This window comes from Erithacus rubecula, assembly GCF_903797595.1.
Source record: "Erithacus rubecula genome assembly, chromosome: 8".
Classification (NCBI taxonomy): Eukaryota; Metazoa; Chordata; class Aves; order Passeriformes; family Muscicapidae; genus Erithacus; species Erithacus rubecula.
Genome location: NC_136659.1, coordinates 17,090,087 through 17,107,161, shown reverse-complemented (window position 1 = coordinate 17,107,161; position 17,075 = coordinate 17,090,087). Strand labels below are relative to the sequence as shown.

The window sequence follows — 17,075 nt, the reverse complement described above, 5'->3', positions numbered from 1 at the left end:
GTTGTTGTTTGTTGCAAGGATCATTCAGCAGTGGCTGCCAGCTCCCACCACTGGTGAGATGAGGGAGGTTATGCTTTGTTTGACAGCCTGTCTGGAAGCACAGGTATTTTTCAGCTGCTGTTGGTGAGATTGAGGCTCCTTCACATCTGTCACAACAGAAACCTGGATGTAAAGGAACCTTATGAGAGCAAATGCTAAGTGTCCTGAAGTAGAAATGTTAAATTATTAATAATGCTAATCATGTTTTAAGCAGCAGCTGAGGTGGATCTAAGTCCTGAGGCCCTGTGTAGAGTTAATTGCCTGTGGTTTACTTGGAGGTGATGTTTGTGTGTTGGTGAGAGCCAGAGAGGCTGTTCTGGTGACACAGTTACAGCTTGGCAACTACACTGGGCCCAGCCCAGGGAAATCTCCAGTTTGGAGACCGAGGGTGGGAGACTGAGCTAACAATCTCAAGACTTCCCAGGTTTCCTTAAAATAAAAATTCAAGGAAGAAAATGCAGATCAAAAATATCCATTAAATAGGAAAAAATCCTTTCAGGTACATGAGTTGCCTCTAGTGACCCACACCCCTTTTACTTTTGTCCTAAATGAAAGTCTTGTTTAAACAAAGAAACCTGATAGCACAGACCAGCAGTTTTATTTATTAATGTAGAGAAATTTACTTTAAAGTTATTTAAGCAGTGCTTTAGCTAGGAATTAGACCTGTCTAACATGGAACAGTATAGCTGGAGGTGCAGAAAACATTTTTACATGACAAAAATGTAATGGATTTTCTCCTGGTCCTGAGATCCTCTGATGTATGTCCTAAGACATTGCCAATGCATGCCTTTTGATACAGTTCACTGCTGTGTTACAGTTTTGTGTGCTAAAGTCTGCAATTGCTGGAAAAAAGGAGTAAATTATGCTGGAAAGTAAATATAATTTGCAGCTTTGGTTTGAACTATAGACTCATGTTCAGCATATTGTATATTTCTTTATTTTTCTTAAACCTGTTAGAAGACTGTTCCATCTGAGCAGTTGCTCTAAAAGCAAATGAAACATAAGGCATCAATATTTGTTCATGTGTTCGTTCTCTGAGATAAAATGCTTTGTTGTATCCTAAATTTTTTTGATATCACAGACTTACACATCAGAGACTCCAGACTAGAGCAGGCTGCTTTCTTGAGGGCTAGGAGAGACATTCACATAGGAACACTCCTTCTTAACCCCCAGACAAACCCTTTATCTTCACTAATGTGCATTCTTTTACTTTTTGCAACGGATACCCCAAATTCTGTTTTGCCATCTGCTCTGTGGCAATTGAGGCTTCAGAGGGTTGGCTATTTATTGCTTAATAGCCATGGATAGAAATACAGTAAATTCTTTACAAAATAAAAATCAATACTCACTGACATACTGCATATTGAGGAAAATAATTGTTTATGGCACACAGCTTAAGCTGTTCTGGTAATCACGTTGAAAAATACAATATTTATTCATTAGATCAAATTTAATGAGGCCTCCTGGCAGTAATTATAAAAATTACTGTAGCAGTAAATTACTAATGAGTTGTGATGTGCTTCCTACCTGTGAGGAAGGACTGGGGGTTGAAAAAATTGATATCCAGACAACACTAGGGAGGGTGAGATCTTGAGGCTAGGAGTCAAGCTCACAGCAGCGCAGAAGTTGTTCACTGCACCAGAATGGTTAAACTAAAAAAATAAAAAAAAAAAAAAAAAGGGGGGGGGAAATAGCTGAGAGACTAATAATCAGGAGTTTCACTTGAAATTGTAGCTCTACATTTGTTTCCAAACCGACACCTATAGGCAAGGGAACAATGTTATCAATGGGAGGAACAGACTTCTGTACATCGACTTGCTACAAACGCAGCTGAAGTGACCTAATTTACTGTAGTAGATCTTAGGATGGGAACAGCTTCTTGCTTTCCAGCTGTAATAAAGTTCCATGCAAAACACAGCAAAGAGGACAGTGTTTTCATAGTGCCCTTAAATCTTCAGAAGAGTCACCTAAGATGTGGAGCTAAGACAAAGATTTAAATCCCCCACCAGCTTGCTTTCAAGCAGGGGAGTTTGACCCGGATTTCTTTCTTCTGAGACAAAGCTTTAAGGAATGCAGAGGCTTTTGGTAGCAAATGGTACACAGTATGAATAACACCAGGGCATAAAGGTGTAAAAATGGTGCCACTTTTATCAAAGTCCAGGTTGCTGCTGAGCACAGGGTGTTGCTGCAGTAGCCGAGACTGGCTAACGAAAGGGGTTCTGCTGTATGTCAAAATTAATGCAAAAATGAATTGGCATATAATTATGTTTCTATCTGTAGCTTGTAAAGGTGCTGTAGATGTGACAGGTAGTATTTGGTATTGTAAAACCCAATTGAATTGGCTAGCTTTTGGCAAATTTTGATCAAAAATAATTTTTAAAAGATTTTTAAAAATCTTTTGCTGCAGATGATTGATTCTGGATTGAAACATCTACCCAAAACCAAGTGGAAAAGGCTGTGCATTTTTCTCTCTCATGGCATAGAACTGCTCTTAAATACACTGTTGAGGCTTTAAAAGGAGTGGGGAAATCCAGCACAACATTTACTCCTTGTGTTGATATGTTGTACTAAAAGGAGCCACCAGGCATGGATACTTCCACACACTCTTACACACTGTGAAGTCAAAAGGGGAGAGAAGTGTGTCCACTTACCCTCTGGTCATCTTCCAAAATCCTTGAAAGAAGCAGAAATGCAGGTGCCTTGGACACAGCGATGCAGAGGTGCTGGCTTTTGTGGAGCTAAGGGTTTTTTACACTGAAAGAGCCCCTAAAAGTCAAGCATTACAGTACTGAGCCCAAGACCCTTTGTGCTTTTAGCCTCACATCTAAAAAAATGTATACACTGAAAATACATACAAAGCCTTGTGCAAGCTACAACATGAACAGCAACAGGTCAGTATAAAGCAGGATTATTTCTGCAGTTTCCATACTTTCAAGGAAAGGGTACATTGCTACTCCCTTCTAAAAAGCAGTGATTTGCAGTGGTTCAGCTAATTCACCTTACCTGGCTTCTTGTTATTGAAATAAAGCAAGAAGAGCTTTTGCCATGATGCAATTACAAAAAGACAACACCTCTCAGCCACCCAGAAATTAACCTTATTTAACTTCATTGCCACTAAATCCCCAGACCTACTGTGTGTGCTGTTATGTCACACTGCAGAGAAAACCATCTGGTTCTGGCTGTGAAGGTGGTATCTCTGCTGCTCGAGTGCTGAGTTCTTTTCCTAGCGCTGCCACGCGTTTCCTCAGTGACCTCAGGAAATTCAGTCTTCCCCCATTTCTCTTTTTAAAGCATGGAAATCCTCTCCAGGCTTTCCCTTGCTGTCTGATCCTGTCTGGAAAAGAAAATAAAGTGTGGTTTTTTATTATTAGCTAAACTGAATTTGGCAATGGACAGATGTTCACTTTGCATACAGCTGTGCTGGCTGAAGATACATTTTTGTGTCTTTCTGGAAGCTAAATTAACACTGATAGAAAATTCTGTGGTCTTCAGATAGAAAACACTTTAGAAACAGGAATTATTGTGGGTTGGATTTTCAGAATTGCTGTCAGCCACAGCTGAAATCAGTGGAAGCTGTGGGCTGAAGAAACCTGGAGCCCTTAAATACAATAGTTTGCATGAATGTATAAATAGTTAATGGCTGCACAGGATTTTGGATCAATCTCCAGTAAAAGCTCTCAGGTAAATACAAAAGATAGATGTAGTGGAATGCTCCTATTTGGTTTTTTTTTTTGCCTGTGTTGTTTTTTGATGTTTGTTTCATTTTTTTAACTGCAGTATGCAGGTTTGAGGACTTATGCCCAAAAGGCTACAAGCTTTCATCATAGGCTGTCTGACTATTGTCTAATGATGCAAAATAGGTTTTCACTTAGTATTGTGAATTCTTAGGGCAAAATGAGAGCAATTTACCTAATATTTCTTCTTCTACACCTATGGAATTAATTTACTGCATGTGGAGAAGAGGGGGGGAGGGGACACTGTGGAACTAAATCCAAAAACGAAATAATAATGATGAAGCTTTTAGGAGTGAATGTCTCACAATCTGACATAAGTAGTAAGATTGTTGCTGTGCACTATTACTATAATTAAATTACATTATGCTATTGCATTAAACTAAACCGTCAGTAATACTGTACTTAGCAGTGAGATTTTGTCACATAAACATCATGTGCCTTTAAACTTCTGTATTTTGTCTTGCAAAATGCAGGGAAAATACAGAAATTGGAGGAACAGAATATAACATGAAAAGCTATAGCACTGGAAAAAGGCCAGCTGGTTCAACATGCCAGTCCTTTTAAAGCAGGTAAGTAGAGTGTTAGAATACATTTACCAAAAGGGTGGAACATGAGATGCATGTGTGAGGTGCCTGCTATTACTTTGAAAATGTTAGGTGCCTATCTAAAAATTATCTTTCTAGCCTTTTCCCAAACTACAGAACATGTAAGGTTAAATCAGAAGCTGCTGAGAATAAACTGTTAAGAAAAGCATGCAAATAATAACTGAAATGAAGCTGCAATCTTTTATCTGAACAGAGGCAGAAAAAGAAGAGGGCTACGGATCACTTAGACTATGATCAGTGAAACGGCAGCTGATCAGAGAGGTGCAGTCTTTAGAACAATGTTAGCTTTTGCAGACCCAGGAAGCAGAATAATATTTTTCAAACTGAAGACCTCATTCCCACCGTAAGAGATCAAACCTGCTGAAAGGATCTTTCAGAGCAGCAGATCCTGTCCTCTCTCTGCCTGGTAAGCTGTTGTACATTTATTCTGGTGCTAGTTCTTTTCCAAATGAGTTACTGGTGCTTTCATCCACATCCTGTTGACAGCTATCCCTTTCCCACCTTTGCAAAATACAGACCGTGTTAATTGTTCCTTTTTGTTATCATGCACAATTACTTGGATTTTAGCAAAAATTATCAAGGACAGTGACAGGCAGATTTGTCTCTTTGCTCACCTCTCCCATAGATATCATATAGACACACACTATAAACTTACTGTATGCCAAATAGCTGTAACGGACTACAGCATTTGTTGTCCTTCCTGTATTTGCCTCTGCCTTTAAGTGTTCACTGAACCATCCTAGTCTGCACTCCCTGTGATCTAATTGTGCTGGCAATATGCGGGGATGGACATGCTGTTCATTAAGGATTCAGAGGTATACAGGGGTTCTCTTCCACTTCCTGGGGGTAGGAACAGGATGAAAACATTATGAGACTTTATTAAGTCTTATAAGACTGCCACCCCTTGCCTCTGGCAGCTTCAGGGGTGGGAATTAGCCTTTACAGGAAGGTTATCATCTGTAATACATATTTATGCTGTGTCCATCCTATATAAGAATGCTCTCAGTAAAACTTAGGCTAGGCTGTAATAATACTTTGCATTTCTTTGTTGCCTTTCATCTGAGCATTTCATTGTGCCTTTAAAGGCTTTCATTAGCTAAAATTCACAACCCTGTTGTGCAGTTACTGTGGATTAACACCTCCATCACATGCAAAATACAGTTCAGAGAAGCAAGGACTGGAGTAAGTGGTTTAAAATGCTGGAAAGAATGGGGGGTGTGGGGGGAAATTGAATTGATTATTTCCATATCTATGTGCTAGCTCTGTGTTTTCTATCTAAATATCTTAGACTTGGATTGATGTTCTGGCTTCGTTCTGCTGCATTTTTAAATGCTGATGTGTGGCAAATTTAGCATTGTTTCAAAATTCTGAAGATATTCATTTTCAGGTTCATTTATTATCTGCTGGAAATCTATCCTTTGATAACTGGATGCAGATGTAGCCACGAGAGTGATATAATTGCCTGTGGAGCTAGGTATGCATTTTAAGTATTGCTAAGCTACAGGGTCTAGTTTCCCTGGGATATGTATGACTCTTGTGAATGCCAGTTGCACACATTCCAGAGAAGAGAATATGCCCCTAAAGCTACAGTGTCCTTCGTGCATAGCCTCCAATCCTCTACAAAGCTTACATTTCACAGGATTTGACATTATTGGTTCTTTTGGGATCAATGAGAAACTCACCACCCATCTCCAGTATCTCTGAATTACAGAGCAGAACCAGATCAAACACAGAAGAGTTCCCTCATTTATCCTGCCTCTGTAATACATCAGAGTGTGTGCTGCATTCATTTTGTGTAGGCGGGCTGGTGTCTAATGTACTCTGTGAACATATTTATAAAGGATTAACCTGTGCCTGGTGTTCCTAAAAACTGATTTAGTTAAAATACATATTTTATTCTACTTGTCTCAACCATACAAATCATTCCTGTTTAGCTTTGATGTTAGTCATTTTTGCTGCAGTGTAATGCACTGCACATTATCAGTAGTCCTGCTATGTATGACAGGCTTTTTTCCCCCAGCCAATACTTCTCAGTGCATTGTATCATCTGCGTCTGAGAATTTTAACCTGCAGTGAAACTGTTCACTAATAGCATGTACTGCTTAGCAAATGCTGGAACACTGGGGGTTTGAATAGGGTGCTTTTGCTTTCAAAGTGTTTAGAAGCAAACTGGGTGTAGAAGGTCAGGAATCACAAGTGCTGGGAAGGACCTGGATGCACTTTGTACCTGGAATGCTCTGTGTTCTGCACACACACTCTGAATTCCACCTGTCACACTAAGAAGGATCCAGTAAAGTGAAGCTCCTGGACTGCAAACAATTGCAGCCCTACCTCCCACCAGCCCCAAGTTAAGTATGTATATTTAAAATTATTTACTTTGATATGGGCAATATTTAGAAATTTGTCTTATATAGGAACAGGATTAAAAGGAAATGCTAATGAATAGCTTGGCAACAGGGAATTCTGACCCTCACTTGCAATATGTGAAGATAGTTTCAAAATGTGAAGAGCAGTTTGAGAAGTTTGCTAACTAGAAACTTGGGATAAAACTGAAGAAGGGCAGACTTCTGATGAAGGATTAAGGCTAATTTATTAAAGTTATCCACCATAGGAAAAATGACCAAGCAAACACTGCAAAATCTGTTCCTTCAGACCTTAGACAGCCAGGCTTAAGTTTTCTTTTTACCTTGATTTTCAACCAAGAATTCAAATCTTGGTTTGGTTTTGGTGTTTTAGTTTTTATTTTGTGTTAGCCTATACTGGGATAGCAACTGTGTGAAAAAGCTTATAGAGTTTTCAGCATCTTCTGGTAGAAAGGAATAGTGATAGTTGATTATACTTTTGTTGCTCATTTGGTTGCCATTGAATTCAAGGAGTGCAGGCCACTATAAATTTTGTTTTTTGATACCACAGTTTTTGTGTAACTCCTGTGACAGATATTATTTATTGTACATCAGTCTATGTTATCTGGATATAAGAAAACACAAAAATCAGTGTGTGTAGCAGGGGGAGGAAGATTATTCTCAGCAGCCCATCAGGCAGTTTTTCTAGTTCATTTTCTTCCCCATTGTTCAGATACTAACTCAGAAGCTTGCAAATGTTTGTTTCTTGCCAAGACAGTGGTGCTTTTGCCCTGGCACACAATAATGTTTTTTCCCTTTTCTTGTGTTTTGAGTGCAGCTGAACAACCAATTTCTCTCTGTTTAATAAGCAACTTCCTCATATTAAAAGTTTTTTTGCAAACTGAACTATCTTTTTTTTTTTTTAATTCCAGCACCGTTCTGCATTTGTGTTTGTTAATTAAATACTGACAAGTGACTAACAGCAAGTGCAGCAATACTGTGTGTTTGTGGGCTTTCAGAACAGCCCCTCTGGAACCTGAGCCTGCCTGTCGCAAGGAGCCACGGCAGCAGCCGTGCTTTGAGAGGTAGCCAGTAAGACAGAAAGTTGGTATTTATGAAACGTTGGCTCCTTCAAAAGAAACCTCTCTCCTGTGATTCCATGTGCAATAGACTCTACAGTACTCTCAGAAATTTTCATGCAAGTTACACCCATTTTGCACCCCTCCCTGAAACAGAGATAGTTTTGTTTTACAGCAGCAAAATTATTTGCTGCCGGTTTTCTCACCAATGTAAGAGACTTTCTTTAAGTGGAAGTTGGAGGCCAAAGGAGGACATGGAGAGATGGATGGATGTGTGTGTACGTGCATCTGGAGTTCTTTTGTTCTCTCCCTCTTAGCTTTGACTGTTAAAACAGCCATTTCAGTAATTTCTTGGCTGGCTTTGCAGGGAATAAAATCTTGGTCTTTGCTGCTCCTGGAAGAGAGGTTGTCATAATGTTGCTCCCCCACTTGACTGACAGACACCTTTGCGAACACACAGCATGTTTCATCTCAAAGCACTCGATGAATATCCTTAACCCCCCCTCTGGACCAGCCCACCTCTACTCGCAATGCTCCTTGTCTTTTCTCGCAGGATCGCAATCCTTGCCTTTTGTTCCCCCTTCTCAGGTGTTAATACCTCCCCACCTTACAAGTCAGCAGCACATTCTGTCAGTTTTAGACCCCAAATAACAAACCCTCCTAACCTGAAGGCCTTTTCCTTTCAAGCATGTATTTTTCTAGCCTGTGAGGGAGTCAGTGCCATAACCCTGAGTTTTTCTGGAACAGTTTCTAAGCCTGTATTTGTGTATCATGAATATCTTCCAAAGAGGGAATGAACATCCCCTCTTCTGGCAGCTCCTGTATTTTGTGCCTTCCTGCCCTCCCTCCCCACCATCCTCTGCTCCTTATATGCCCCTTCACATCATCCCCTCTACATGTGATGTCTCTTTTCAAATCCTCATTCACTGCTGCTCTTAACTCAGCCTGCTCCAGCCACTGCCTGACAATGCAGTCACAGCCCAGACCCCAAACATTTTTTGCCTCTGTTGAGGCATCCCACTGTTGGTATTTTGCAGATTTCCAGAAATCTGGATGACCCATGACACGAGTTTCCATCTTTCTTTTTCCTCCACACTCTATTTCCCTATCTGCTGAATTTCTGTGGCCTGAAAAAGAAAGCATCAGCTTGGTTTTTTTTTGCTTTTTACTCCATTTAAGATCTCTGGTGTCACATCCCCACCTTTCTAGCTGAGGGGTTTTTTGGCAGTCTGTGGTTTTGCTTCTTGCTTCCTAAAATGCTGCTGTGAAGAAATACTAGACACATGTGCCCTGGGGACAGTTGAGTGCCTCTAAGCCAGAGAGAGGAGACTGCTGGCTTAGAGGCAAGAGGTGACTCCTCTACAGAAATGTAAAATCGGTGACATATAGGGCCAGCATTAACAGAATTTCTGTTCATTTCAAAGACACAGACAATGATCCTGAAGATAAACTGAAGATGTGAGATTACTAAGTGATCTGATGATCTCCATCATTTTATCACTTGTTTGCTGTTTCTGACACATTTGCTGAGCCCAACATATTAAACTGTGTACTGTGTATTCTGATTTTTCCCTTTACCTCCTCACCCTGTCCCACCTTACTTTAAAATGTCAGCTGCTTAGAAATCAAAGGCATTTTTTCAGATGTCTCAGACGGTGGCATGTCAGGTAGGTATATAAAAGACAGAGGGGTATAAAACAGGAAGAATAGAACTATCATGATGACTGAGGCTTCTGCATTCTTTACAGCATGCATGACAGGGAGAATGTCCTTCCCTGGAGGAAGCTCAGCTCCTGTTACTGACAATTACTGTGGGGTTTTAGACATGACAGTGATTCAAGGTTTCTTTTCAGTCTCTGTTGGTTTTGTTTTTTGTTTTTTTTGCCTCCCCAAATGCAGGGAACTGAGAGCCAGGCTAGGCTGACCACTCCACCAGCCCTGTGTCTGTGTAACCTCCCTGGTGTCTCCCTTTCACCTGCTCTGCAGTGCCTCCCAAACACGCTGTGCTCCAGCAGGGAGGCTGTCTCCGAGCCCAGCTGCATAACACTGCTGCACAGCAATGATTTCACTCCCTGGTGACTCACTGCATTTTGCACCTGATGGTAAAAGATAATCTGTCACCTTAAATCCTACTAGTTCTGCAAGATAGCTTTTATATAATCAGTGGGTACTTTTACCCTCTTTTGTCCAAATGTGAATATAAGGTCCAGCTTGAATCCCCCATATATTTTTTTAAAGAAAGCAGCTGTGTTGTCCTTCAGGAAAACAGCTTGTAATTTAGCATTACTGTGTTATATCCCCTAGGCAACGCTTTCTGTCTTCAGGACATATATTTATCACAGACATCACAGTATCTCTATGGTGGTTTAGTTTTCCATCAAGGAAAGCTAAAAGAGCATTTAATTCCGTAAAGCTCTGATTGATCTTCACCACAATGTACCTCTGGTGTTTTTCTCAATGTCTCCTCTGCTGAACAAGATTTCTTCTTCCACTTTTGATCTCTCAGAAGTCTGAACTGATGTCAGAAGTGTGGGCTTGCTTTGCCTTCTAGCGCTACCTGTCTTTGTGCTTGGCAGAGCTTTCCTGTCCTTTGGTCAGCTCTGGAGTCCTGGTTAGCTCCATCAGCCAGTGGCTCTTTGCCTCACTCAGGAGGCTACCTGTGGAGAATTGAATGTATGTCAGCAAGGAAATAATCTGCCAGCCTTGGATGGCTTTCATTTCTTGTTTTCAGTTTCATTTTTGGTATTATAAAACAGTCATGGAGAGTAGATAGATGGACACATTTTAAGGTGTTCAATTAAGATGAACAGAAACATCATGGCCCCGCTACTTGCTCTGAAACTGTTCTCTATTCTTAACAAAAGCTGCTTTGTTAATTGCTCCTTCTTCTGGTGATCATTTCACCCTTGAGCTCAGAGCAGTGCCCTTCTATTGTTACAAATTCTGATCCCAAAAAACACTAGAAACCAAGCTTGGTCTTCTGAGTAGCAGATACTAAGTGCTACAGCACTTGTCAAATGTATTTGACCAGTGCATACGGCTTGAGAAAAAAGCAAGCAAGCAAGGAAGAACTGGGAATGCAAATTTTTGAGAAATCTTTCAAAGTCTGCAGTAATTGGCAAGATAAATGCAAGGCTCTTTCTGCTTTTCATAACACTGGTAATATCAGTTTATGATAAAAAGCTATTCTGAGTTACACAAGAAGGTAAGATATTTGCCAAAAAAAATTATTGAGTTTCAATTCTATTTTTTTATAATGGACATGAAGTGCCATCCATGCTGAATGACTGTTGGCATTCGACTTGCCACTGAGCAACTGTATGTTGATGGATAAGCCAGTCTCATCCAAGTGTCAGGAAGATTATCAAAAAAAAGAGCTGTCTGTAGTTGCTCCATCTCTGAGGAGATTGCCAACTCACCCTAACAAAAGAAAACATTAGTGTGCTATTTGCGTCTCACAAAGAGACTGTGATAAGATGACATGATAAATGATAGAGGGCTTTTTTTTTCCCCAGTAAAAACACATAAGGTAGCTAAATTGTCAAGTGTAAAGAATATTTTGGCTCTTGCCACTGAGGTGAGTCATTTATTTTTTAAAAAGGGGAAACAGTCAGAAAAACAAGAGTGTAGGTTCTGGGTTTTCACTCTAATTGCATTAAGTAATTATATGATATAGTAATTCATATACATACACATGGAAGCACCCACCTACGCATATGCACAGAGAGAAAATGATAAAGGGCCAAATTACTAACTTGCTTTCTGATATCCCACAGAAAATTGTACATGCAATCAAGCTACCATTCTGCTGGCTTGCTTGCACTAATGGCTATTTGAGTGCCCATGTTTTGTTACTCTGAATTAAGGATCGAAAGGAAGGTAATTTTAGGTAGCAAAAAAGGAGGTCTTTTAAACTAGCTCTATGAATTAGAATTTCAGTACCTACTTTTGGAGTGGTATGCACTAACTACAGCTCTGCATGGATTTACCACAATTGTCTGTATAAATTGCAAGCAGTACCTAAGAAGCTACTTGGTCGCCCAGTTACGTGATTGAACGAGTATTACATGTTAGTGCAGCAGGTACATTGCTGTTTGAGATTGCTGGATATTATGGAAATTTGGCCTTCTATGATTAAGAACATTATATGTTGCTCTTCAGCACTTTGTTGCTGCTGAGAGACATATTATTACCAAAAATTGCTGAAGATGTGTGATGAGTTACCTTCCTTTTCACCTCTCTTCTCTGCACTCACCAGATGCACAGTGAGACCAGCACTTGGGTGTTGCTGATGCTGCCCCTTTACCTGCAGTTAGTGGCCCTCTCCTAATGACAGCCAAATGCCACATCCTGATGGCTTTGGAGGTGTTGATCATTTAACACAATCTGAACCATGTGCCTTTTCCAGCAGGGATCTATACAAAGCAGTGCTCATTTTTAGCTTCAGAAGGTCTCTTGAGGCATCCAACAGCTGCTGGCCTTCTCTTCTATGGATTGCCTGAACCACAAATGAACATATACCATAACTAGCAACCAGATCTCTCCATGGTTATAACAGAAGAGACAAATTTCTGCAATGGTAGAAGAGAAGAATGTGCCAACCTTCCTTCCATGTCTGAATTGAAACAGGAATCAGACCATAGAAAGAGACCTTGCATTTTGCTTCCCAGTATGCAGAGAGAGGATTTCAGTGTCCTGAGCAGTTTCATGATAGTTTTTTCCACACAAATTCAAACAATTTAATGTATGGAGATGAGTTATATGTTTGGAGTAGGCAGTTTATGAAAGCACAGTTTTTTAAAAAATGAAATGAGAAATGAGCTCCCCAAGTGTCACTTAAAACTGCCTGTTACTGGCATTTACACTGATGCCATTTAAAGCCATGCATTCCCTAAGATTAGTAAAGCAAAGCGCACATATCTTCAGACCTAAGTTAAGTTCTTGAAGAGAATGCCTTACCTCATGTATGAGTGGATCCAGTCTTTCATATTCTGGAAGACAAATCAGTTTATGTGAGTATCATTCCACTGATGTTTGAGTGAAATAGCTGATCTTCCTTTCTTCTGAAAGGTTTTTTTCTTTATGTTGTTTAGCTCTGCCTTCATCCTCAAGAGATACCATGTTTCATGATGTCTCTTGTGTACCCACAAGTGCATAATTGTAGATTATGAAAACTGCATAAATGTAAAGTAAATAATAAACTTTGTTTATCTTCATGCCGTGAAAGCATTTCTGTGCCTTCATGTATGAAGGATAGGGAGGATTTATCCTGTGAAATGGAGGAGAAGAAGACTTATGTACATCCATGCTGTTAGGAAGAAAAGCAAATTCTGCCTTATAGTTTGGAAATAATGGCATTTTGCAACCTGACAAAGGATCCTAAATGGCACAATGCTATTAATATATTGTAACATTTCAGCAAGATATTTTTTTTCTCTGTGGCGCAAAATAATGTATGTATTTATGTCTGAAGTATACTAGAGATCCCTCATTGCAAATTTCAGACTGAATCCCTGCGAAGAACAGGTATGAAAATACCTAATTCAATCAAAATTAGTGTCCATAGGAGGAAAAAAAAACCCAAACAGAAACCCACAGACATAGGCAAAAACTGTCTTGTGACAAATTTGAAGCCTGCTCTATGTTTTGACTGACCTTGTCTTCCACAGCTTAGGAGACTCCTTCCCCAGTCGCTCCTTAGTGACCAAGTATTTGAATTGCAGCTCTAATAGCATGTGGAGCATGTTGTCTGCAGTTATTACAAAAGCAATCTCCACATTGGGGTGCAGGCCATAACGTATGGCACTGTGGGGAGGAAGCATTTTATCCATATTTTTATGGTATCCTTCATAATCCAGGTTTGAAGAGACTGCAAACCCTGAAGCAAGCACCGACTTCCTATCAACCTGTCAAAAAAATAATAAAAACCTTGTCACTAAGACACTGCTGGCAATCCTCACTAGACAGAATAAGAAACCTGCTTAGGCATAAATGAAATAGTTCTATTATGGAGTCATTGTTGAGAACAAGACTTTTATATCACTATTATATCCGTGGAAATTAATCTAATTTGTTCCCCATTTTAATTAGCCCCTTTATGTCACACCCAAGTTCTGATGCTTGCAAGAAAAAAAGAGGAATTTTTTAATAATCAGATTATTCTTCCGAAAGAAAACAGTAGAAAGATAATTTTAATATAAAAATAAAGAGACAGGAATATTCTTAAAAGAAAAATGTTATTTCTTCCAAATTATGAAGTGCTGCTCTCTGGTGTAACATTATTATTCTGTGTAGCAACTTATTAAATGAAGCAATTTATGGTAGCATTTCTGAAAAATGCCATTCTTTATTGAAATGAAAGCAAGTAATAGCATAAGGACTGTAAAATAAAAAGGCAGAATATCTTCTTTTAGACCATTACAAAAATACATGTATTGTCTCTTTGAAAATCAATACAGTATCATAAAATAAAATGGAGCTGTGGTATCATCATCATAATTTCTATTTCAAATGGTTTGCCGAGAGCCAAATTGTGTCTTTTATGGAAAAAATGACAAACGGTTTAATTCAATATCACACGCATGTGTATATGTGAGCTGAAATTCTGCTACGACTCAAAGCTGTTAGGCAAATATTTTAGTATCACCACAAGTTTAAAAACAACAGACATGTGGGAGTGCATCCATTTATTTACACTTGTACTGACTTAAAATTCAAAATGCTATTTGAAGCTTTTAAAGTACTGCTGTGGGATGTTAAATTACTGCTGAATTCTTACTGTTCTGAGATACCTTTCAACCTGCCAAGATGCATGATGATGATAATAATAATAATAACAGCAGTAGTGTGGGGATCCTTAAAATAATGTGGGGCTTATTTCTGTAAGATAAATACCATTTTCACTAACCCCTGTTTTATGATTCAGCATTTCTAATACAATAAAGTGAAATAATGAAAGTAAAACAACAACAGGTTTGTGTGGGCTGGGAAAGGGAAAACGAGCACGTGCATTGTCAGAATTTCTGCAGAAATTGTAGGGGGAAAAAAAAAAAGCTTATTTTAGTGGCTCTTCCCTCTCTCTTCCCCACGGGGAAAATTCCTCCTCTTGTTTTTAGTGTTCGCTACATTTCCTTCTTTTATTCTTTTTTCTGATCTCGTCCTTTTGTCTCCTCGGAATGCTCTCCTTCATCCCGCAGCGGGAGCTCCCGGCAGCGGGGCCGGGGCGCGGCGGCCGCGGGGCGCTGCAGGTGAGAGGGGCGGAAAGAACCCCGCACCAGCTTCCACACTGCAGGTGAGAGGGGCGGAAAGAACCCCGCACCAGCTTCCACACTGCAGGTGAGAGGGGCGGAAAGAACCCCGCACCAGCTTCCACACTGCAGGTGAGAGGGGCGCTGCAGGTGAGGGGCGCTGCAATTGAGGGGCCCTAGAGGTGAGCGGGGCGCTGCAGATGAGGGGGGCGCTGCAATTGAGGGGCGCTGCCGGTGAGAGGGGCGCTGCAGGTGAGCGGGGGCGGGAGGCAGGGGAGCCCCGGGCGGGGCGCGGGCGTGCGGGGCCTGGGCACCGCTGCCTCCCTCCCCGCCCCGCTTCTGTCCCGGGCACAGCGCGCCTATGCAGCTTCTACACCTGCCTTGCTCAGGGCTGCGGGGGACGAGGAGGCGAGATGGCAAATGTGTTCTCAGGTGAGGATGGGGGCTGCGACCCGCCCGTCTCGGCCGGGAAGGGGCTGTTGGCCACCTGCTCCCATCACCAGCTGACAAATGCCGGCTTCACTGAGGAGCCCTCCGCCCGCCAGGCACGGCCACTGCCACAGATCATCTGCAAATGTTCCACAGATGGGGGAGAGGACTTCTCCGCCTCCCTCTTGCTGAAATAGTTTGTCGCACACGGACCCTTGGTCGTTATCGCCGCTCGGCCGCAGCAGCGCGGGCACGGCTCTACAAGGAATCTTTGCACTGCTATGGGATCAGAGGTCACCGCTGCACGGGACTAGGGCTGGTTTATTAAACAGCCGAGTCTGTTTAATGTGTAATTCCTCAGGAAGAGCAGTGCGCTTGTGGCCATTTAAAGGAGTTAACAGAGCGTGCCCATTCAAGCCCGTGTGTGCTTTTCCCTAGGCACGAACCCCAGCCCGACGGGCGCCGGCCGAGTCCCTCAGCCCCGCAGGTCTGTGACCTCTGGTTCCTGCCCATGCCACATTCCTGTCCTCCGGGTGAAACCAGTGGAAGAAAGTGCAGGATGTGCCTTGGCTGTGCTGCCCCCGCTACAGCAGCGCTGGTAATGGCCGGGCTCACACAGGCGCCCGGCCGGGAGGCGCTGGACCGGGGGCGGGTTACACTCTCCCCGCCGGTGCCCGGGAGTTGGGAGCGCGGCCCCCCTACGTTGGGAGTCCCGAGCGCCCCCACTCCAGAGTTCACATGAGCGTCTGCAAGAGGGAAACCTCCCCTGGAGGCCGGGGCCGCCGCCCCGGCCCCGCAGCGCTGCCCGGGGTCAAACGCGCTCCCCCGCCGGGGCCGGGCCCTCAGCACGGCCCGCGGGCAGCGGCCGGCAGGGGGCGCTGTGGCTCCGGGAACGCGCTGCCGCTGCCCCGGCCCGGCGCAGGCCGCCCCGCCGCCCACAGCGCGGGCACGGGCACGGGCACGGGCGGCTGCCCCGGCCCCCGCAGCTCCCGCGGGGCCGGGCTGCCGCACGGCAGCGGGCAGGTGACCGCCCCCCGGCACAGCCGCCGGCCGCGGGGGCGGCCCGGGAGGCGCGGCCCGGCCCGGCTCCCCGAGCGGCCCTGGGCGGGGCGGGCGGCGCGGTGCAGCGCCGGGCCCGGCCGGAGTTGGTGACGGGCGGGTTGCGGCCGCGGCTGCACCGCGCGTTCCTTTGTGCTTGTCTGCGCTTCGGGTGATATTTCCTGCGCCGCGCGGGTGGCTGGCCGTTTTTCCATTTTTATTGCTGGAAGAGGGTATTCTATGCAAGAGAAAAAAGAAGAAAAGCCTTTGTAATTTTTGCAGAGGTATTTTTAGAATATAGTGCCGAAAAAACATTTTTTTTTAATTGGCGGGTTTTTCAGCATTGAGGTGGATGCTCTTTTTTAAATACAGATTTATGTTCCAAAGAGATAGTTGATTTATTTGACCGTATCTTTTGATCACAGCTTATAACTACTACCTATACGTACCTGTGTTTATAAGTATGTTTTAGGAGTCAGTAAGAAAAATTGTTTTCATTAAAAACCTTCCAAAACAAAAATTAGAAAAACAGAGGAAAATACGATAACCTAGCAGCCAAGCC

General features: G+C 42.5%; 1 long non-coding RNA gene across 2 annotated transcripts; it reads right to left on the bottom strand.

Moving 5' to 3' along the window:
* Positions 1–3,249: 3,249 nt before the first annotated feature.
* On the bottom strand, positions 3,250–16,311 carry LOC306804167. 2 transcript variants are annotated; one of them, XR_013774820.1, is made up of 7 exons: positions 15,689–16,311; positions 13,455–13,705; positions 12,759–12,790; positions 12,106–12,370; positions 11,102–11,219; positions 10,240–10,452; positions 3,250–3,373 (listed from the first exon to the last, which is right to left on the bottom strand). It is a non-coding gene; the product is annotated as an uncharacterized lncRNA (long non-coding RNA). The 2 variants fall into 2 exon arrangements; XR_013774821.1 differs by lacking the exon at positions 3,250–3,373 and adding an exon at positions 9,775–9,895.
* Positions 16,312–17,075: the final 764 nt, after the last annotated feature.